Source organism: Macrotis lagotis, chromosome 6 (assembly GCF_037893015.1).
Source record: "Macrotis lagotis isolate mMagLag1 chromosome 6, bilby.v1.9.chrom.fasta, whole genome shotgun sequence".
Classification (NCBI taxonomy): Eukaryota; Metazoa; Chordata; class Mammalia; order Peramelemorphia; family Peramelidae; genus Macrotis; species Macrotis lagotis.
Genome location: NC_133663.1, coordinates 4,761,158 through 4,786,008, shown reverse-complemented (window position 1 = coordinate 4,786,008; position 24,851 = coordinate 4,761,158). Strand labels below are relative to the sequence as shown.

At 38.0% G+C, this 24,851-nt stretch overlaps 1 protein-coding gene and 1 long non-coding RNA gene across 5 annotated transcripts in view; one reads left to right on the top strand and one right to left on the bottom strand.

Moving 5' to 3' along the window:
- The window catches only part of FGF12 (fibroblast growth factor 12), a 490,477-nt gene that overhangs the window by 92,894 nt on the left and 372,732 nt on the right, over positions 1–24,851 (bottom strand). The window lies entirely within an intron of this gene.
- Positions 1–24,851, top strand: part of LOC141490578 (uncharacterized) — a 98,454-nt gene that overhangs the window by 35,431 nt on the left and 38,172 nt on the right. The gene's annotated exons all lie outside the window — the stretch shown is intronic.

The following is a 24,851-nucleotide window of genomic DNA, read 5'->3' as shown; positions in this document are numbered from 1 at the left end:
AGCATTTTCACATCTCTACCAATCATTGACTTAATTTTGTATGTGTGTGTGTGTGTGTGTATGTGTTTGTGCATATTCCCACTGTGACTGAAAATCTTCCTTCACTGACCATTCTCAGTAAAGGAGATCAACTCAGCCAGTTTCCTGGAATCCCAGTTGTCTATTCAATCAGATACATAACGTTTCAGCCCCATATCCTCTTTAGTCTTTCAGCAAAGGACCTGGGGCTTAGGCCTGTGAAATTCACTTGCATTCATCATTGCCTTCTCTGAATCAGGAAAGTCTCAAGTGACAAGGACACTGCAAAATTATTTTTTTTTTTTACCTTGTGGCATCTATTGTTCGCATCCTTGGAAAATGAACTGTCGTCATTGGGAAGGCATTTGAACCTGGGCCTGTTGTCAGCCAGAATGTCATTTGTTGGATGTCATAAATCTGTAAGAGGAGGGAAGAGTGGAATGGCCTCCAGAGGGAGGAGTGGAATCTGGAGGCAGCAGGGACCAGGTTCAACTGATAATTCTAACCCTGCTCGTCTTATGGCTCTCAAGAACTCCCTTCTCTCTAAGCCTCCAATTCTAGCTTTGTAAAATGGGTATAATAATACCACCTGCTTCTGAGGAGATCCATGAAGATCAAATAGGCAACATCCTGATGGCACTGGAGCAAAGTCAACTATTGTATGACTGGGGGACATTCACCATAAAATGAAGCAAGCCCTCCCACCCCTATTCCCAGATGAATATTCCATGCCACCTGTCTGCAGGAACATGGCCCATTTTGCTGGGTTCTGATGAGGCTTCTTCTTTAATTCCTAATAAAAAGTATCTGCATGTGTTTTTAAAGGTTACAAAAACAATATTTGGGAGGATTAGGAAAATGGTCTCCAACTGTCCCCAGCACGCTGACTCATTTACTTTACACCCTAATCCAAAGTCAGCTCTGTTCCAGGCTGCTGAGTAATAACTAATCTAAATTTTGATTAACATTTACACCGACTTCCTGCTTTCCCATCATTTTTAGTAGACGTTTCCCCTCACAGTTCTGTTCATCATGCTGCTTCCTCACCTCTTGTCTAGTCATTCATTTGCTAGATATAAAAATACAAGCCGTGAGATCTCAACCCAGCCTTGTGGCCAATCTCTGACATCAGAAGATTTCTTTTCTAGTTTTTGGCTTACCAACACCTTTGTCAAGGGAAGAGGAAAAAGAACAGTGGTGCATGAAGGCCACTGGTTCATCCAAGGCCCAGTGTTCTAGTAAACTATTGGCATTTACACCTGACTGAGAGAGGTGGATCACAGAGTGTCTTCCTCACTTTTCTTTAGGGAAAAGAGCTTTCACAGATGGAGAATTACCGAGAGTGTCTTTGCTTTCACTATTTATAACCAGTTCACTCCCTGAAAAAAGCTTGGTGACCCACAAAGATCAGAATAGAGGCATGGAGGGTGCCAAGGTTCTTTTCAAATGAAACAATTCTGTCTGACACTGCCTATGTTCCTTCCTTGGATCAAGAAGAAAGTGTGGAATACAATGAAGACTTAGGTTCTAATTCCAATTGGCTGCTTATTAGATGTGCAACTTCATGAAGTCACTTATCTCTACTGGGTTTCCATTTCCTGATAAGTTGAATGAGAGGATTGCAAGGAATAGTCTCTATGAGACTTTTCATTCATCTCAACTCCTAGGATTCTCTTTCTTCAAAAATTATTGAATATCTACTCTCCAAAATTGACTATCTACTCTCCTTGTTCTCTCAAGAGTCACCTCAAGCATTACCTTATAGATTGAAGCTCTCCCATTTATCCCAGCTGCTCATATTTCTGTTGTTCAGACATTTTAAAGCATGTCCAACTCTTTGAAATCCCAATTGGGTTTTTTTTTGGCAAAGATAATGGAGTGGTTTGCTATTGCCTTATCCAGCTCATTTGACAGATAAAGAAACCAAGACAAATAGGATTAAATGACAGGCTCAGAGTCACACAATTAGAAACTGTCTGAATGCAGATTTGAATTCAAGAAGATGAGATTTCTTGGCTTCAGGCATGCATTCTATCCATTGTGCCACCCCTCCAAATTTCCTGATAACTCTTGGGCATGCCTATATGGAGATGTGTACATTTGTATGTTTACATATACAAATACACATATAGACATTCATACATATGACATATAAGGTCCATGCAATGAGCTGGGAATGAAAAGAACACAACTTCAGAATCCTCAAAGCATCATGACAGGTCCATTGATATGTTCTTTTGTACATTTTTGATAGAGTAAGATGAAAATTATTTCAAAATCAAATTTTAAGATGTTTATAATTATATTTAAAGTTTATTTGCACAGATAGAAGAAATATAATGTTTATATATATATGAATATAAAAACATCTATTTATGCACAAGATTACATATGGGTTTGTTATATTACAGGCCTACTATCAGGAAGACTCTTCTTCCTGAGTTTAAATCTAGCCTCAGGCACTTACTATGGCAAGTCACTTAACCCTGTTTGCCTCAGTTTTCTCATCTATAAAATGAGCCAGAGAAGGAAATTGCAAACCACTCCAGTATCTCTGTTAAGAAAATCACAGTTAGGGGGGCAGGTAGGTGATGCAGTGGATAGAGCACTGGCCCTAGAGTCAGGAGGACCTGAATTCAAATACAGCATCAGACACTTAATAATTACCTAGCTGTATGGCCTTGGGCAAGCCACTTAACCCCATTGCCTTGCAAAAAAGAAAAAAAAAATCACAGTTAGTGTCATGAGCAGTTAGACATGACTGAAAAATGACAGAAAAACATGTGAGGATATTGTATACATGCATGAATATCATATGAGGTTGCATAATGAATATATGTGGCCACATGTACATATATCTATGTGCAAAGTTACAGATCAATACCAATATGTATGGATACATATAGGTTCATATGTATACATGCATGTATATTTATGTGTTGTACCTTATGACAAATTGTAAGCTTCATGAGAAACAGAAATGTTTCACCTTTGACTTTTTACCCTAACTCATATCGATTAGGTATTTACTAAATGTTTGTGGATAATTGACTGACCTTTCAGGTCTATTTTGCTCTTCCCTCTGACTTTTAGAATCCCTAGATTCTATGAAAGCATCTCTCAGTATTCAACCTTCTATGGAAGCCTTCACTAATCCCACAGTAAACTGGTGTTACCTTCCCCCTAACAATCAAGCCAACTCTTGAATTTCTTTTCTGCATGCTTATTTGTGTGGTTGTCGATCCCTTTGATGGAATGTAAGCTCTTTGAAGGCAAAACCTGCTTGATCTGTTTTCCTTTTCCCATGATTCATGCAATACCTGCATGAATACTAGATACATACTAATACTAGATACATAATAAAAAACTTGATGGTCATTTGGTTCACTGTTTAGTCTGAATATTCTTTCCATGTAGCAGAGCTAGACTGGATATCTCTTTCCATGAAGATTGTGAAATAGAGCAGCCTGACTTGACTAGGAGGAGTTGTTTTTTTTTTTTTAATTTCACTCTAAGAGCAATAGATGCTGATCCTTTGGGATGGTACGTTTTAACCACCTTGATGTTGTCATTTACTCCAATGGTTTGGGAACTTTTCCTCTGACTCTTTTTTTAATAAAATGAGATGAACTGACTTGCCTAAGGTCACACAGCTAGGTAATTATTAAGTGTCTGAGGTCACATTTGAACTCAGATACTCCTGACTCCAGGGCCGGTGCTCTATCCACGGTGCCACCTAGCTGTCCCTGACACTTTCTTTAGGACTCTAGCCAGTACTTATGAATATTTTACTTGAATTGCATCAAAATTGTCATCTTGGATAGTGGTGCTGTTGTTGGGATGGGAGATCTTTCTTCCAATTCCAATGAACCTAGGATTAAGTTGACCACTCAAATTGGGTAATTATTTTTGGAGACAATGTGATTTGCGCCTGTAGAGTCCTGGGATTAGTTTTCTTGGGCACGGCACTCACTTTGTTTCAAAAGAAATTTCAAAAGAAAAATTCTGAAAAAATGTTTTGATGGATATTAATCTCTTAGGAATATATTTATACAAGGTGATCACTTTAGAATAGAATACCTCTAAGCAAAATTGTAAAAAATGAAATCAGTCTGACACATGCAGCAAGAATTAAGTCACTTTCTAACTATGTTACACGTGAACTAAATAAAATTGATAGATTCAGACATTCAAATCTGAATCATCTTCAAAATGATCTCTGCATCCAACCTTTAATTCTTGATCATCTCTCTTCTTGTTCCCCATGATTCAGATCCAAGTTTCACTGTATCTTGAAAATAGCATTCTCTTCATCCTTCATGATCATCCCAGGCAAATTCACCATCATCTATTGTCTGTTTTGAAGTCCTATTGTCTCTATAATCTACAAAAGTCCTACTTATTAGAATACCTTCATTACTTACCAAAAGCTACCCTACAAGTTACAATTTGAAATCTTAAGATAAAATCAACTAGTTTAAACCCAAGTTCTAACATGTCTCCCAGTACCAACTCTATGACATATAATCATGTTGACATAACAATACTATTTTAAGACTAATTGATAGGTATACTGTGACCACTTTCCAGTCTTGTATTAATATACTATTTAACAGAGCACTAACAGCATATGCCATCATTTAGAAATAATTTTTCATAATGGATAAATTAGATCATTTCAAAGCCTAGAGGAAATTTGATGGTTGCATTTACAAAGATGACATGATAGCTTCAGACAACATAAAACCACAGATATTTGGCATCTAGGATAGTGAAGTTTAATTTTATGTACTCTCTTTTTCACAAAGACCAATTAATGAAGTTGAACACACATGTACTTCCTTGTCCTCATTTAACAATGAATAAGCTATATAAGAGATCACAATAAATAGATAGATTGACTTGGAGTCAGGGAGACCCATCTTTCTGAATTCAAATCTACTAACTAGCTATGTGACCTTGGTCAAGTCACTTAATCCTATCTGCCTCAATTTCCTCATCTGCATTATGAGCTAGAGAAAGAAATTGTAAACTACTACAATGTCTTTGCCAAGATAATCCTAAATGGGATCAGAGAGAGTCAGACACAATTGAAATATTTGAACCAAAGAAAGAGGGAGAAATAAGGACTCTATAAAATTTGAGGTTTGAAAAATGCTGCAGATTTATTGCAGATCCCAATGATAAAAATTACTTAGTCTTTTAAAAAGTATAAGGATGCTTTCTTAATCCTGATTATCCAAAATTAAATACTAAGTTATCTTTCAGGAATTTTCCTGTTTCTTGTTCAGAGTTTTCAGTACTTTAAAAACAATGAGTCAGCTTTGATCACATACTAAAGCAGATGGGAAGGGCAGTACAGTGAAAGGCCAGAATTAATCCCCAATGGTTATAAATGAGTTTTTGGACTTCATATTCTATTCATGAAATAAAACTAAAAACAAAAAATTCCCAGTATGTCCTTGTACTTCGTGATAAGAATTCATGATATCACAAACTTAGAGGTAGAAGAGATCTTAGTGGTCACTGAGTTCAATGCTCTAACTTTCCATAGCTAGAAGTACCTCAGGGAAGATCTGAATCCAGGTCTTCCCACCTCCAAGTGCAGAACTTTCTACTGTCTCCATATGGTGCTGTGAAGGAATGAGGTTGGGAGTATAAAGGGTATTGATCTGTATGGCTCTCAAGGAAGCAGATTCTTTTAAAGAACTGCCCTTTTTCTCTTCATTCTATGGGGGTGGGGTGAAATAATGTCTTGTCAAGGATCTCGGAGCAGAGCAACAGGTCTTGGGAAGAAAAAGAATAAATATCCAACTCTCTAGTTATGTTTAATATCAGAAACATCCCATTGCAAACAGCCACAGGTTCATGAAAACATCTCCCAGATACTCAGAAAGCCAAAGCAAAGGAAATGAATAAGACAAGTTCTTTCTCACTTTTGGCTGTGAAAGAGAAGTTAAAGTATGGCTGAATTTTATATCCAGGTTTTTCATATTTGAAAGGCAGAAATGGCCAAGTTGAATGTCACCTCCATGTACCAAACATGAATGCTGGAAAGAAGATGCACAGAACTACTGCAGATGGAGCAAGATGGAGAAATGGAATTGCAAGGAGAGGAGCTACAATTCATACATATGAAAATAGACAGCATTTTCATAAGAGAGTGTTCCAGCTAAGTGGTTCGATGGGTAGAGCACCAACCCTGAAATCAGGAGAATCTGAGTTCAAATGTGACCTCAGACACCTGATATTTATGGCAGCCTGACCTTCGGCAAGTCACTTAACCCTGATTGCCTCATATCTAGGACCATTTCCACATGACTCCAGAAGAACCATGTGACTTAGCACAGCATCCCCTCACTCAAAGCCAATTTAAATGCCTGTCATGGCATCATGAAGGACAAAAACATCATCAACAGAGTGATCCAACCTACCCCACAAGATGCTTCATCAAAATGTCTGCAAGATCCCCTCTTCTGTCAGAGAGGGAGTTTTTTCTGATCTTAACTCATTTTCATGAGTTCCACATATCCAATCAGCTTCCATACCTTAGATTTTTTCCCCTCCATGATATCTCTTGGCTATATCTCTCCATCAAAGGCCATGACTCTGGTACAACCCATCATCACCTCACAAATTGGCCCATTGCCTCATCATTCTTGTTGCCCTTCCTTTGTCAAATCTCTGTCCTCTCCAATCCATTCTCAGAGTAGCTGCCAAATCCTGGGTCTGTCCATAGTATCATTATATTCTTTAAATTCCTCTGACACCTCCTTACCTCTAGGAACAATTGTAAAATCCCTTGTCTTTGAAAGTATTTCCTTCCTATATGTCCAGTCATATTTTATATTCCTGTCTTCCTTCACAGATACTGACTTTTTTTTTGCTATCACTTATATAATACTTAATCTCTCATCTCCAGTTGTTTGCACTGACTGTTTCTAAGCTGGAATATTCTCCCTCCTCACAGTTCCTTCTGAGAATGGCAAGATTTGGCTTTCACAGGAAATTTCCCCCAATACCTATATGTCCTAATTACTCCTCTGTGAACTTACCTTGTAAAAAGTATAGAGAGTGCCCCAGAAATCTCTGTATATAATACAGAATAGCTGCGAGGTAATGTTAAGCCATAATTAGTAGGAAGACATTTTGAGAAAATGTCTCCTGCAGGAGGCCTAGCACATATGAAGCACTCAAAACGTTCTTGGTCACTGATTGAGGCCTCATAGGAATGATTAAAATGGCTTGGTTTGGACTGAACTCTATGTTACTCAGTATGACTCAGCTAAGCATCTCAAGTTTCAAGCCAAAGAGTCAAAGTTCATGTTTCTTTAAAAGATAATTTAACAAAATCTATTCCTTTTATTAGTTATTTACAATTATGACTATTACTATTTTACAGATTAAATAAAGGTTCATTAAGACATATAATTTGCAGACTTGTAGCTTATTAGGGCTTCAGACAGGACTCAAAATTCTATATTGTAGGTTGAGGATGAAAGAAAAAAATTGAGAGCCTTGCTTTTCCTTTAAAACAATCTAGTTTTTGCCATTTTGCTATGATCATGTCTTAGCCAAGATGGTTAGAGGCTGAGAAGGGGAGTAGCCTGGAACTAAGTCATTCCTGTTGTATCCACTGTGCCACCCAACTCCAACAGGAGGGACTGTCTTTCTCCTTGCTTGTATTAGTATTTCTAGATCTTACACAATGCTTAATAAATAAAAGGTATTTAATAAATGCTTGGTGAATGACAGACCCACTAGATGCTTCCAGCATTGTCATATAAGCTATTTCGAATATTCCTTTTAGTTCAAATAAATAAAAAAACCTACTGACCTAGGCACAGGGGAAGAACTACTTCTAAAAGCAAGTTAAGGCCTTGTAATCTCATTTCTTTCCTTTCCTAAACTTTTGGGAGTTGCTGTCTTTGATACTGAATGACTAATTAAAGTATTGACCTTGGAACCAGGAAGATCTGGGTTCAAGTCTCACCTTTAACACGAAATGACTGGCTGGCCCCAGCTAAATCTCTGAATTTTAAATCCCCTATGAAAGTCCCTAAAGTCATTAATAGCAGAGAATGGGCCAGGAAGCATGTGATGAGGGATGGAGCTAGGGGTCCCTCAAATAAAAAAAAAAGACAAAACCCCTCTATTTTGCTTGTGATCTGAGAGTCCAATAGCCTGAAGAGCTATATAAATGTGAGCAATTGTTATTATAATCCAGAAAGCCTGAATCCATTTTACTATTTACATATTACATTCTGTTTTGTTCCCACACATTTTCCTTCATAGTTTTATCAGTATTCATTAAAGATACACATGTATACACATATGAAATTGCTTGGGCAGACAGATTAAAAAGGATCTTTCATTCTCTTCTGCTTGTCTCCCTAAGGGTGCTTCCATACACATCATCCATCTACCAAATCAGATGAATTTCAATTGTGGTCTCCGATCACAAGGTATCTGGCACAGAACAGCATTATTGAGTTATTAAGAGGTGAAAGCATCCAGAAGCATACATCTGCTATCCAGTTATTCATTGTGATTTAAGGCTGGCTAACTCAATTCCTTTTGAAAGTTCCTGCCTTGTTCTTTTGCTGACTTCTGAGTGGAACCCATGGTTCTCACAGATACAGAGATGAATGTTTTACAATTACTCATTTCAAGACCAAAGTGATGGACAGCTCCCAGAAAGTCCATAAAGAGAAAAATGATTTAATGAGTTCAAAATAAATGCAAATACACAAAATAAATTTAAAAATTCCTTCCTGTGTTTGGTTTTCCTAGTTTTTAAATGATTCCTTCCCTTCTAGATATTATATAATCTAGGGAGGTCATCCAAATATTGACTCTACTTAACATGGCCAAATAGCTTTTGCTGCTAGCACAAATTGCCAGTCCACGTTCCACTATTTGAGGCAACCTGGTGGAACAGTGGCTCCAACCTTGGACTCTGAATCAGGAAATCCTCAGTTGAAACTTGCTCAGATGGTCATTATCTCTGTGACGTTGGCCAAACCACTTAACCTGTCTTGGCCTTTGTGTTCTCATGGTGATGATAACTCTCTAAGCTGTCATTACATCTCAAAGGAAATGATATGGGTCAAGCAATTTGAAAAACAATAAAGCTTTCTAGAAATGTCAGTTATTAATGTAATTCCAAACATTGCAGCAGCCAATTCACAAGCAGATACTTAGTAAGAACTTTGTTCCAGGCACTATACAAGATACACAGTATATACAAAGGAAAGAAAAGGCCCATACATGGAGTTATTCTCCTAATCGTAGGGCTGAGGGAGGCATTATCATTGTTTTGTCTCTTCCCCTCCCCTACCTGGTTACTAAAGAAAAGCATCCTTATTATTCACTAACTAGCCTTTGAGGAGTTTCCGTTCACATTTCCTCCCATCTTCTTCAGGACCTTGCTCCTCTGACTGCAGAAACAATGCTAATAATCTGAATGCTGTTTGGCCCATGAGTAAAATTCAATGGAGAATCTCTCAGTTGAGACATAAAAAGTGCAGTGAAATAGAAATTACTTGGCCAAGATCTCTCATCATATAAAGAACAAAAGAAACTGAAAGCCTTGATCTAATAAGCCATTGTTTCTCTTAGGTAATATTCTCTGTTTTACAAAAGCTATAAAAAGTTCAGAGGAAGGGACAGCTAGGTGGTGCAGTGGATAGAGCACCAGCCCTGGAGTCAGGAGTACCTGAGTCAAATCTGGTCTCAGACACTTAATAATTACCTGGCTGTGTGGCCTTGGGCAAGCCACTTAACCCCATTTGCCTTGCAAAAACCTAAAAAAAAAAAAAGTTCAGAGGATGTGAATATTAGGATAGCTGATACTGAAATGAAGTTCCAGATGAGATACTACTTTCCCAAGGTCATAGTCATCATTCATTACAGAGAATGGAGTGGGGGGAGGGCAGCTACTAGAAACTCTCTACAGATGCATTTACTTTCTGTTTTATAATGGAGGAAGGATAGTCTCTGAAAATGGGTAACTGAATTAGATTCCACCCGTTCTGTTGAATCCCACAGAATCACCATTGAAAAAATTGATGTAGCAGTTTAGTTGTTTTCAATTGTGTCTGACTCTTTGTGACCCCATTTGTGACTTTCTTAATAAAGATATGGTAATGGTTTGTCATTCCAATGAGGATACTGAGACAAACAAGGCAAAAGTGATTTGCCCAGGGTCACACAGCTAATAAGTGTCTGAGGCTAAATTTGCACTCAGGGAGATCAGTCTCCCCAACTCCAGACCCAGCTCTATGGCACCCCTATCTAGCCAATTAAAATTATGTTGATTTAAATTACACATGAGTTGTTTAAGTCTTTCCCAGCTCCTCCCATGTTCTTCCACCTAAATAAGGAAAAGCGGGTTGGTGGTGGGGAGGGAATAGGGCATGCTTGTGGTTGAGAGGTCCCAACTCCCCATGCACCCAGTATCTGTACAATCTTGAAGAGTATTCTATGAGGAAGGAAAACAAAGGTTTTTATTGGTCCTATGAAGGATACCACAAGCGTCAACATGAACATAAACTAAATCTTAAGGTTTCAGGATTTGGTGGTGCCTGGGGCAGAGGCAGAAAGAAATGTAGATGTGGCTTAGAATAGATATAATGAAGAGTTAGGCCAAGCTCCAGACATGTAGTCCAACAAAAATCTATTGCTGCCCCAAGCCCATTCCAGCAATCCAAAGGAATATATCCCAAAGTAACATACAAATCTAAAAACTCTCCTTTGGTTAAGTTTACTTGTAAACAATTTTTAAAAACCAGTGTACCAGGTTCAAAATATTAAATACTATTCTAGTATTAGGAGTCTATGAGATGGGGCAGCTAGGTTGGGTGTAGAGCACTGGCCCTGAAGTCAGGAGGACTTGAGGTCAAATTCAGCCTCAGACACTTGAAAATTACCTAGCTGTGTGACTATGGGCAAGTCACTTAACCCCACTGCCTTAATAAAACCAAAAAAAAGTATGAGATAACATTGGACAAAATGCTTAAATGCTCATGAATGTTTTCTCTCAATATATTAATGTTTAAAGAAGGCTCTGATTACTGTGGTGGGGGCCAGGGAAGGCGAAGATGGCAAAATGTTGGCATTGGAGTCAGAAAATCTAAAGTTGAATCCTTATTCAGTTGCTGAACTTGGTGTGACCTTGGTTGAGTGGCAAACTTTTGGGGCTTCCATTTTGTTATATAGAAAAGTTAGTCATTGGTCTATGTCCAAGGTATTCCTACTCCCCCTCCCCTACCTTGGCTGCTGATATTATGTTCAAATGACTATAACAACATTTATAGAATTACTAAGGAAATCAATTATATTGAAGTACAATTCTATATCTACAATTACAGCTCCATAGACTCTAGGAATAGAATAGAGGCATAGAAAATCACAAGATCATGGAGACCAAGAGAAAAACTCCTAAACTAAATGACTTTGAATGACTATTCTAGCTCTGAGTTTGATGATTCTTGAGACATTCCTGTCTAGTGAATAATGAGGTAGAAAACACTGTATCCGTACCCCATCTTAGGTATATACACCTCCTGATTCTCTGAACCTATCTGAGCCATCAAATGGCCTAGTGTTGTGCATAGCTCTCTAAGAGAAAGAACTGCAGAGAGTACCAGTCTGAATAAGAGGCTATTTCTCTTTTAATGAGCTCCTTGTATCTGTGAATCCAGTTACTAAGATGTTATTCTGGGCTGACACAAAACCTTCTTCTAAAGGAGCTTACTGCAATTACTTGAAAATGGCTGTCATGTCCACCCCTTCCCCAAGCTTTCACTTTTCCTGGTCAAATATTCCCAGATCTTCTAAATTATCTGAATATACCATTGTCTTTTACATGCTTCACACCATTATGGTTGAAGTCCTCATACTATGATCAAAACTTTCAATATCATTCCCACTAGTTCAGAGAGGGTTGGACCAGATTTGAGACCAACAAGACAGTCATTTAAATGGGATCATGAAAATGTGAATAATTACTGTTGTTTATAGGGAGGTTGAAAAAGTTTAAAGGATATTATTTGTAAAGTTTCATTTCTTCCTCACAGTCAGCTCTGAGGTTAATATATACTTGTTATTTCCATTTTATAACTGAGGATACTTTCCACTCTGGCATGTTGCCTCAGAGAAGGAAAAGAACAGGAATTTCAGAGATGAAACTCTTTGGAAGAGACCTAAATATTACCATCTTAGAATAGAATACTGCATACATATGGGAGAAAAAAAGAGAAAAAGGACAGAGAGAGAGAGAAGGGAGAGGGAGGGAGAGGGAGGGAGAGAGAAAAGGGGGGAAGGGGAGGGAAAAACAGGAAGGAGGGAAAAAGAATTGAGATAGCCAGGAACCAAATCAACACTTTGTACTACTGGATGAAGTGTGATTTATTTCTTTTACAAAGGCCACTTTCTTCTTTTCAGTTTCTCAGAAGTGTGTAGGAGGGCAATTAACAACACTAAATCATCTGGAAATAAAATACCAGTCCACTAATATACAATGATAGAGTATCATTGTAAATATATATACTAAATAGCCATATATCTTGCTTCTTTGCTCACTATCTTTATATCTAGTCATTTATCAATCTATCATCCAGATGAGGGGGGAAGAGAGGCAGACAGAGACAGAGAAATGGGGGGGGGTTATGTGTGCAAATTTTACATGGAATAATGGGGCACATTCATTCTACTTCAAACTAAAAGATCAGTCAATTCCATGATAATGAGTTTCCTATATTACTTGGACTTTGTCCTATGATCACTGGTCTTAGAATAAGTATTACATAACAATACAGGCTAATTTTTTAAAAAGCTCAAATATGTGAAGATAGATCTGAATCCAGTCCTCTGGACTCCTATCCACTACACCACATAGCTAGCTGTGTGACCTTGGACAAGTCTTGCATCCAGGGTCATCTCCAGTTATCTTGATTGGCCACTGGACCCAGATGCCTCTAGAGGAGAAAATGAGGCTGGTGACTTAGCACAGCCCCCCTCACTCAAATCCAATTCATGTGCTTGTCATGATATCACCTCCCTGATGTCATGGTCTTCTTCAAAAATGAAAGGCAAATAGTAAAAAAAGCTAACTCCTTAGGCTACCAACTGAGGTCAACTTGCTTATCCAAAGTTAGAAAGGGCAACAACTCCTTAATTAGCTTGGTTTATTTGAAACCAGAATTGTACTCCTGTTCCCCAGTTCCCCAATTTTTCTCTCAACTGTTTCCTGACTGATGTCCAAACTTGTGGTCTCCCAAACTTAAGCTCCTTGCCTTGAGGCACTTATTTAGGTTAGCTTTGAAGTCTCTGGGAGTTCTAACACTTTGAGCTGTTATAAATCATTTATCCTTTGGTGTGAATGAGCTGTTGAACCCATTTGCAAAACTGGCTTGAGAGTGAGAGTGTTTGAGGCCACAGGCTGCAGGCTGGCAGGGCAAAGGAAAGCACACAACTGGGAGAGGAGTACAACTATGTTACAAATTTGTCTCTGAAGTGTAATTTTTTCTCCTTTCCAATTTTTCAAGACCTCATCCTTTTGTTCAATCATATCTATATCTAAAATATATATATTTGAGAAATTATTTAGCTCCCTCATCTGGTTTTCTGTATCTTGCCTTCCTATATCTGACCATAAATGAAGGGACGAGCATTCAAAGAGTCATCCTAACCACTTAATAGCACCAGGATAGCAATGTGGTAACTTCACTTTTTTGGCCAATTAGAATATACTTTTATTGATTAATAAAATCTGGTCATTAACTTAGGCTAATTAATGCTCATGGCTCCAGGACACTGTACAGACCATGAGCTTGGAGTCCATTTGAATGGGAAAGAAGACCTCTGGCTTGAATGATATATTCTCTTCCCATAGTTTCCCTTACATCCTCAAATCAATTCAAAGTTTAAATTACCGAATATGCCTAAATTAAATGAGTAAGAGCACAAAAGAAATTACAGAGTTCTTTGAGATTATATGAGATGGGGAACACCTTCTGTTTGCAGGATAGGGGGGATCAAGGAAGACAGAAAGGAGGGGTAGGCATTGAAGATGGTTAGAATGTTACCGAGTCAAGGTTGAGAAATGGTATGCTTCAAGAACTGAGAAAGGCATAGAATGAGGAATCTGGAATGAATGCTGTGAGAATAGTGAACTGTCTTTCTTCTCTGCAGCATAAAAAACATGAGGAAAAGATGGAGACAAATAGATTGTTTCCAGATTGTGAAGAGCCTTAGATGCCAGGTTAAAAAAAAATTAACTTTGATTTCCATGGTAATGAGGAACCAGAAAAGATTTTTGTATGGAGCAGTGATCTGATCAATATACTGGGAAGATCAATAGGATAGTCAGAAGAGAGATGAGTTGAAGGGGTTTAGGGGACTGAGACCATGGGGGGAGAGAGCAAGATCAATGAGCAAGCTATTGACAACTCCCATGCAATAGGTAAGGAATACTAGGACAGAGAAGACAGTAATGGGAATGGTCTTGATTGAGGAGGTCTGATAGCCTTTCTGCATTATACTATTGGACATGATGTGCAAAGGCCCTATCCATCCCAATTGCCGGCAACTCTCTCCTTCCTCTCTTTTGTCTACTGGCATTTCTGGTTTCCTAGAAGGCTCAACTCAAATCCCATTTGATGCCTAAAAATGATCCCAGGAGTCAATGGATGATCTCCTCAAAGAATAGGAGCTGGGGGAAATGTAATGGGTCATCAAAGGAAATGTTAGTGGATAGACCACTGGACTTGGAATCAGGAGGATCTGAGTTCAAGTTTGACATCAAGACTTATTAGGGGTGTGACCCTGGGCAAGTCACATAATTTAATTTGCCTTAATTCCTCATCTATAAATGACCTGAAGAAGGAAAGAGTGTACCACTCCAGTATCTCTCCCAAGAAAACCCCAGAAGGGATTATAGTCAGTCACAACTGAAAAATAACTAAATAACAACTAATGCTTGATGTAAATAGTTCATGGATGTTTTGTAACCCATTACACTATGAACTCCTTGATAACAGGGGTGGTACTTTTGTTTTTTTTTTATTTTCATTTGTGGTTTTGTTTTAATTTTACTGGATGTTTGTTGATTAGATAAGTGAGATGAAAATAAAAACTATTTGGCAATTGATTTGGCCACTGATGAATGTGGTCAGGAAGAGGCTGAGTCAAAGATACCTTTCTAATTATTTATGCTCTCCCTCTCCTCCAGCCATGTCTAATCCTAATCTTAGCAAGTTAAAAATTCTTAGAGGGCAGTAATTATCTTAATCTTCAACTTTATATCCCCAAGGCTTGAGCCATCATAGGCACTAATAAAATATTTTTCAAATGATACTCAGAGTGATTGAGTATCACTAGGATTGGTATTAAGTCAAATGGTTGTTAATTAGTCAATATTTAATTAATAGACAGTGCTCACTTCAAATGTTTGAATTAGAGAGAATTGCACAGACTTTGATTTAGGGAGCAAACTTCAGACAAAAATCATATGATTATGAAATTAGATTTCTTTTGGGGCAGCCAGGTGGCGCAGTGGATAGAGCACCAGCCCTGGAGTCAGGAGTCCCTGAGTTCAAATCTGGCCTCAGACAGTTAATAATGACCTAGCTTTGTGGCCTTGGGCAAGCCACTTAACCCCATTTGCCTTGCAAAAACCTTAAAAAAAATTAGATTTCTTTTCTCCATTTAAAAAAATCTGTACATTTTTTTACCTGATTTTAAGTCAAAGGAGATCTGAAAGGTGATATAAATCAATAAGAATCATTAGACAGAAAACGAATGCATTTGTCCAGTTTATTTCACTGTTCTCAAAGATTTCTTTGTTGTGATTTGATCTGGACAAATTCAGTCAATCTAATCAAGAATATGAAATCCTGATTCTCCTTTCATAGGCTCAAAGTGGCAGTCCCTCAGCCTGCTAATCAAATTCTCCATGATCACTCTTGGGTTCATGACACTGGTCAGGAATTCTCTATGGAAACACACACTTCCTCTGCCCCTGATTCAAGGACAAACTCACTGTCTGGAAATATCAAGAACTTATTACTGCAAATCCTTAGGAGAGAGTTAGCTGCTACTTTAAAATGGTCCACAACTTCTCAACCCCAAGGTAATATTCAGCAGCTACTCCTCAGACAGATACACATTGTGGTAGGTGAAGCAAACCTCAGAAAGAGATGAAAGCATCCCTGGAAGCACCTGTTGAAAATCACTTCCTGATGGTCCATGCCAAGGTCTGACTCTTGAAAGCCTCATGCTAAATCCCTAGTCAGACAAAACATCTGTTCAGCTTTCTTACTATATCATGCTCTACTGGACAGAGAAGAAGGAAAAGGGAGGCTGAGAAACAAGGCCAACAACAGCAACTCACTTAGGGGCAGCTAGCTGGTACAGTGGTTAGGGCACCTGCCCTGGAGTCAATGAGCAAGTAATTGACAACTCCCATGCAATAGGTAAGGAAGACTGTGACTCAGAAGACAGTTATGGGAATAGTTTTGGTTAAATAGTCTTTTTGCTCTCTGACCCCAGATATTTAATACTTGTTTATTTGTGTGACCTTGGACAGTCCCACTGCCTAGCAAACACACCCACACACACAAAGAATGTCAGCTCCCAAGACATTTATTTTATATTCTATACCTTAGTATATATGATCAGAGTAGACTTAAGGGCTGAAATCAATTAATTTGTCTTTTTTTTAAAGTAATATTTACTTTGCACTGTTCTGGAATACAATGGAATGCAAAATGTTATCTGGGTATCACAAATTTAAACTTGTCACACTGCACAAATATTAGTAAACAAAGCGTTTAAAATCAACATGATGAGAAAGAGAAATAGTATCTGTGTGTGAGAGACAGAGAGAGACAGAGACAGACAGACAGGAAGAGAGCCTGAGTATTTAAATAATGAAAAAGTAAAATAAAACTCATGATTCACAAAAAGCAAATACTTGTTTAACAAAAGAAAAATATTTCTCAGAAAGTAGAACAATTTTAGCAATTAATGCAAATTACTGCTGGTAGAAAGAAAAGAAATTTCTTAAAGGTCACATGCAATTTAAAAGAAGCATCTGAAGAGAAGTCCCACAGAAGAGAGAGATACAGTCAGTGACACAGAGGGAGACAGAGACAGAATCACAGAGTAAAAGACAACAGGAGAATGGGAATCCTTTCACCTTTACCCCATCACACTGCTCATTTCAGAGCAAGTCCTTTTGATGTCAACAGTGTCTTTATTAGCCTTGTATTCCAAGATCAAAAGATGATTTGTGTAACCAGTTTGTTTCTTCCAGTCTCAGAGAAATGATCCTGCCTAGCCCTCATCTCAGCATTAAGCACCTGTCTTCTCTTTGCATCGATTTATATCTGACAGAATGTGAGATATTAGAGGGATAAAAGTCCTCCCTCATTTACTCCTTCCCTAAGCAGCTCTCACACATTGCAGACCCCAAAAGTCATCAAGGAGAGTCATTTGCAAGACCTGAGAAATGAAGTATTAACCAGTCTCAAGCATTTCAGAGACCTTTGTTGCTTCTGTCCTTTCCCTCATCTTGGTGTGCATATTTTGTGCATTCCAGCCCCAACTTCTGTCTCTGACATTGTTGATGAACTGGCAGGAAAAAAGGTCCCCTGTCACTGGCTCCCTCACTCCTGTGCTCTCGCATGCCAAGACTCCTCACTGACATCCTGGGCTAATAACTGCAGACAGTACTTGCAGGAAATGACAAGAAGCTCAAAGCAAACACCAAGAGTCATTTAGGACCTTGTAATGAGCAGGGAAACTCCGCAAGGAGACCGAAGGTGAGTTGCTAAACAGAGATCTCAGGATAAAAGATGGAGTGAGGGGACTGGGTGCAAAGAAGTTGATTTCTAGTGAGAAAAATCTTCCAGTTGATGCCAACTAGCTGTGTGACCTGGCTGAAGTCAGCTAGCCTCTCTCAGCCTCAGTTTCTTTGTCTATAAAATGAGGATACTAATATCATGGCTATCTGTTGGATGTGGGACTGTAACTAGGCTCCCAAAGCCCTTTGAATCCCTTAAGGCATAATATCAAGACTAGCTGATACTAGAGAAAATAAATCTAGAAATCACTGTGGACATTAACACCTCCACCCACAACAAAAGCATTTCTTCTCTACCATGGTGTCTTCTGACTGCAAAGACTAGGCAGTGGAATCCAGATTCCTGCTTTCCAGATGATTACTATTCAAGCAGAAATTCAATTAAACAAATTTTTTTGACATTTACTCTCAAGACAGATGCTATGCAGGGTGCTGAGGAAAGAAAAATAATAAAAGAGACATAAATGGCCTCAGAGAACTTCCAATATATTGAGGTGAGATAGAATGCCCACAGGTAAGAAGTTTTGCCTGCTCAGTTCAATAATAAATCTGTGATCTCACTGATATGAGTATCTTCTTCCAGAATACAGATTGCAGCCCATCCATGCCTGTCTATTTTTTGACACTAGTTTATAGCTTCCAATAAGTCTTATCAAGGAGACCAATGAAACTCTTGGAAGTCTTTTTTTTTTACTTTTTTCACTCTATTTCAAAGCAGAAGACTCTTCTACTAAACCTAGCCTTCCTCACCACATAACCAGTCCATCAGTCTTAACTTGCTGCAAGAGAATTATTTGTTAATGTCCTTTACTCCAGGTTTTTCTTTTGAGGTCCTGATGGGTGGCAAGTTGTAGTCTGACCACATTCAAAATGTATTTTTCAATTGCCCTTCATGGGACATCTATTCTCAATTCATCAGAAAAATGCCATGCACCCTATCCCACTCTCAAAGAGTAGCATGAATAGAATGACAGCATCAGAATAACTAACCTTTGATTCTGGGAGTTAGCTGAAGTCATTAAAGGAAATTTGCACTTTCCAAAAGGCAATTCAATGTGCTTTTGGAACACCAGCCCCAGCTTGTAATAGATTTGTATAATCTGTCCCCGATAAACAAGATCCTTAAGTTATTCATAAATAAATACATATATATGTATATATCTATCTAGGTCTAGATCTATCATAACTATCTAAAGCTAGGTCTATTTCTATATCTATCTATCGCTATAGCTATACCTATAGTTATACCTATATCTATACATATACATATATATATACATGTATATGTATAGATATCTGAGATACTCTGGGCAGCAGGCATTCTTCATCTACTTGGTCTTTCTTGTATGAATTGGCAAGTTAAAGTCTTTTGAGTATTGACAGACATCTACAAGACCCAGCAATTCTCTTGGACTTGATTCCAAGGGCACTCTGCTATGAGCAAACAAGAAGAGCTGGAAGAACTCACTATTTCTGGGATCAGAATCTATTTTCATCTATGTGTTTTTTTTCTTCACTTATTCACTATTGCATGCTAATAAGGAGCATATACCTAACTAAATTTTATATTTTGATTTTCCTGATCAGAAGGACAATGAACAAGAAAGAGAAGAATATTTCTTTTGTTTTGTTTTCTTAAGAACAATTGTGAATGAGTTGAATATATTGGTGGGATCCCACTTGGCCAAAAAGGGCTTCCCAAACCAGGTGCTCTTAGTCAACATCAAGAAACAAACCCAGTCTGAGCTTCTGGGCTCTGAGTCATTCATGGGCATGCCTCCCTTCACCCATCACTTTTCGTACCACTTAGGGGCTTATTTTAGTTTTGCTACAACAGTGATATGACAGAACAAAGTAAAGGATAGAGAATTTAGGGGAGTGGGCTTGTGTGATTCTTAGGCAGATGGGACCCAACACAGATTCTACATCTATTTCTGTTCATGACATTGTTGAGATGTGGATACCTTATAATTCACAGAAGCACCTAGGTGGTTTAAGAATAAGAGCTTGGGCCCTAGAATCAGGAAGATGAGTTCAGATCTGGCCTCAGACACTTGCTACCTAGTTGTGTGACCTGGCTATATCATTTCATCTTGTTTGCCTCAGTTCCCTCATCTGAAAATGAGCTAGAGAAGGAACTGACAAACCCTTCCAATATCTCTGCTAATAAAACACCAGCTGGGGTCACAAATTATCAGACATAACTGAACTAAACAAAATAGATTATTTCACAGATGATAAATTTAGAACCCAAGAAGGCTATATGTTATTTTCTTCAAAAAGCTTTTCAATTCTGCACACTTTTTTTGAAGAAACCATTAAAGAAATTAGAGGCAGGAGTATGTAAGTTTCTAGAGGGCAAAGTTTGTTTTAATGAGTGTCTTTTCCTGTCTGGCATTATTGTAGTATCTAGCACATAGTAGGAGCTTATTTTAAAAAATAGAAACAAATCAGAAATCCATCCATTGGAGTAGATGCTTACAAAAATGTGGTTCCTGAATATCCTGGAGCATGACCAGGTCACTGAGAAATTGGAGGAGGTCGGAGCTGTATGGGAAGACATAAGAAATGGCACAAAGTAAATGAGAGCCAGGAAAGCTAACAATCTAAAAATGCTGACAACAATGGAAATCTAAGCGAAAATAAGCAAGCACCTGAGCAAGAACTTGAGCCTTTTAGAGGAAAGAACTGGGGGTGTGGAACATTACACACTTGACTGGTTTGCTAGCAAGTTTGGCTGAAATTTTTTTTGACCTTTTTTTCCTTTCCCTTAGGTTACAATCCTTAGCTCTCTGCAAAGGGAATAGGAAGCTTATGTTGAAAAATGAAGATGATATCATGCACACAGACACACACACACACACACACACACACACACAGACTTAACTGAAGGAAATTGGAAAAAAAATAGGACTTGTCCTCAGAACATTCAGATGATGTCTTATCCTCTTATCCTGGAGAAATCTCCTTGCTATGAGAGGAATGATGGATTCACATGATAGATTTTTTTTCCAAAATGTTGGACTAGTCAGAAAATAGCACCCTCACTATATGTTTAGTCAATTTTGAGGATCTAATCACCCTTGCAGAACTCATCCCACCAGAGGTCAACAAATCTATGTTGAATAGTTTTACTTTGTCTATAGAGTGACAAAAAAAAAAACAAACACATCATTAAGTCTTTCATTTTAATGCCTTACAAATCTAAAAAAACTGAGATTCACTTAGACTTTGAAGTTTGAAAAGCACTTTTTCTGGCATTACATTAGAGTCAATAAATCAATCAACATAGTTTTATTAAGCTGGATATTGTCCTAAATCCTAAGGATTATGGCAGTGAAATAGATTATTTCCTCAAGAAATTTAAAATCTCGTGGGGACAGCTCACAACAACCCTGTGAGGTAACTAGGGTGGGAATTATCATCACATTACTATAGATGGTGAAACTGAGGTTCAGCTAAGTTATGAAATTTTTTTGGTGGTCATGAAAGAAGTTAGAGATGAGTGTCTAAGTCAGGTGATCCTGATGGACACCGATGTTAGCCCTCTATCCCCTCCAGCATTTTCATGGGCATTTCATGATGTGAAAACATTGAACACTGTAAGTGAAAATTTAGTATTTTGACTTTTTTAAACTATGAATGCATGTGTGTATGTATATGTGTGTAGATAAGCATACATGTATAAACATGCATGTATATGTACAGAAAGTGAGAGAAAGAAGAGGGTTCATGTATGAGTACATGAACTAGTTTGGCATTATTTGAGACAGATTAAAACTATTCCATATGTGTGAAAGACCAGAAGAGCCTGAGGTAAGTCTCTTTAGGTCTAAATTATGGAACTAATTTTCAGAAATGAATTCCATGCTAGTGAAACACAAAGTTAAGACAAACAATCTAAGAAAAGCCAATTGGTTCTAAGGTCAAAGGTCCATAATGAAGCCAGGAATCTAGGCAGGCTGCCAGATAAAGGTAACAAGGGAAATAAGGCCAGTAATCATCACATAAATCTTGTTAATTTTTTCCTCATACACATGACTAAAAATACATAACCTTTGACAATAAATTTCTTGAACAACAGATTGCATATCTTAATTAAAAAGAAACAGGAAAGCATTTCCCTAAGTTCTCACAAAAGCAAAGCATGGTAAAGCTGAAAATATTTTTATCAAATTAGCATTTAGAACCATATTCCCCCCCATCATTTCCAAATGTCATTGAAGTAGAAATGTGAGAGCAGTAGATGATGACTTTACAGTGAACAATTTACAAATCTGCAGTGACACCCACTTCAGCAATGAACCACCCATGTCTGGTGAGTAGACAGTCTGTAATCAGTCCCAGTAAAAGCTTCCCATCCCCAACAGCTGGAGTGACTATGGGAGAGCTTACTTTACTAGTGAACAGATGGGAGTAGTAGGGCTTCCTCTTCCAGCCCAAAGGGAGTACCTGGATATTTGAAACCCATGAAATAGTTGGTAGGTTGCCCAGAAAGTTATGAGGGATAAGGTCATAGGATCTGAGAGCTATGAGTTTGGATAGCTGTCCAAATCAAACTAGATTGAGCAGACACCCTATCCTGTGACTTCTTCACTTCCCACAACACTGGTCACTGCTCTTTGACAATATAGGAACCAATTGGCGACTTCTCTCTCCTTTGCTCAATTTTCCAGGAAATCAATTAACCATCATTTATTAAGTACCAAATTTGTGTCAGACTCTGTGGAAGGTGCTAGGGAATTAAAGCCAAAAATGAAAAGAATCTCTGTCCTCAAGAAGTTTGCATTCTAGCTGGATGAGACAAATACAATAATCATTTTTAAAGACTCTAATGTTAAGTGATCTGCACACAGAGAAAAATGTAAAACCATTCCTGCCCTTAGTGGGTACACACATACACATATACACAATACACATGCACAAACTCTTATTCAAATGGAGAGAAAGGTTGGGATGTTCAAGTTGCAGCAGAGGTAAAAGTAACAAGTGTTGGCTATGATGGAACAGATAAGCTAAGGAAGAATGATCTTTGCTGAAGATCTTTCCAAACATGGGAACCTAGAAGAATAGATAATAGGATTGCATGGTCAAATCTCCAATTTCATAAATAGGAAAACTGAAGTACAGAGAAATTAAATGACTTGCTTATGGAAACACAGAGAGCAAAAGTCTTTTAAGGGAAATAACCCCAGATCTTTCATATTCAACATGCAGCATTCTATCCCTTAAATTTTGAAGGTAAATAGACTGGGTTTTATACTGCACATAGTGAGGCTGGGAATCTAAAAGGTAGAGTTGCTTAAGTTTGATTTATGTATTAAGAAATAAAATCTTTACAATAATTCTTGATAGCTATATGAGTATTTACAAAGCATATCACATCTTATTTTATTAATTTTACAATAACCCTAATGAAGTAGGTATTACAAATAATGGTTGTCTCCTTTTGCATATGAGAAATGGAGTTTCCATGAGGCCATGTGCCTGAAATGTGCTCATATAGTTACTTAAGTATCAGAGGTAGGATTGGAACCCAAGTCTTCTGCCTAGAGAATGGAGGGTTCACATCGAAGTCAATGTTTAAATTTAGGACTATGAGTCTCTGCCTCTGAAAAGGGCAGAAAAGAAATCTTACCAGGAACGTGAATTTTGCGTAAAGCAGAGCTTAATCTCTTTAAATCTCCAGGACGTTTTTAGCAATTTGGGTCAGAAATATTTCTATAAAGATTCCTTTCTTCACAAATGAGAGAGGATTTAACATATTTGGACTTTGTCTTGATACCTCAGTCATCATAATGAAGAGAAGCTTTTGGCCTGGGTCTTAGCCATGCCCTGATAGCTGAGTAAGGGATTTGAGATCATTTGATGTAATTCAGAAAACTGCATTTCATGAAACATTGCCTCTGTTTTCTAATATTTAATGTCTATCTAGAAAGCATTCTAAGTTTGTTCTTTGAAGCTAGTTGAGCTCCAACTGTTCTACTTAACAGATTAATTTTGGCAGAGCCCATTTGCCTCCCCAGCTCTCAGTTTCCTTATACATAAAATAAGTTTGGATTTAATGAAAGTTCCTTTTAAATCTCAATTTTATTATCAGAATAAGTTTTGTCTCTTATCCATTCAGTTCTGTGCTTGCCTCCAATGAAGAATACGATTTTTTAAATTTGCCACCTTGAACTGGAGGTGTGCTCCGATCTCAGATAGCCAAGCTTCTTAGAACTATGCACAAAATAAAAGCAAACTAGTTGTGAGTTGGACCAGAGGGTCCTCCTCTAAAAAAGGTACTTGAATTTTATCCCATGGACTCTGAAACCTCTATTTTTGTCAGCACAGAGGTCTCCCCCCCCCCTTATTTTCTGTTCTAGGCTTTCCTCCAGGTAGACCCAGCTGCCAAGTGGCTGAGTTCCAGAGAGGTGAGGCAATCCTCTTTTCTGTCCCTGTGTAACTCAGATATTAGGACTCTTAATATATAAAAGAAATTCTTTTCTCTCTTGAAATGTCAAATTTCCTCAATGTATCTTCCAGAGAAGGCTAAAAATTAACATTTCTATAGAGTTTTGTGCCCTAAGGGATCTCCCATTGCCTCTCTTCCAGTGAGGAACAATGATTTCTGGGGTGAGCACTTGGCAAAGACTTAGTGTTCACAGGAAAATCCTGCTTTTTGAGGTCTCTGGTAAATTAATAAAGGAAAATAGAATCCAATTAGTTACTTTCTTGAGGCAACAATTTGAATATTTGATTATCTAGTTGTAAGTAATGACCATTTTGGATTTCCTCATAAATTGGGTTATGATCAGTTAAATGTTGATGTCTACCAGAGTAGTCAGTTAGAGCAAACGATCCCGATACTAATGATTCTTTCATGAGGGATGAATTTCACTAAAGATTCAGGAAGAGGAGGTTGATCTTCCCAGGGTGCAGAGGATATGCCATTCCCCAACCTACTTATGTCCCATATAAG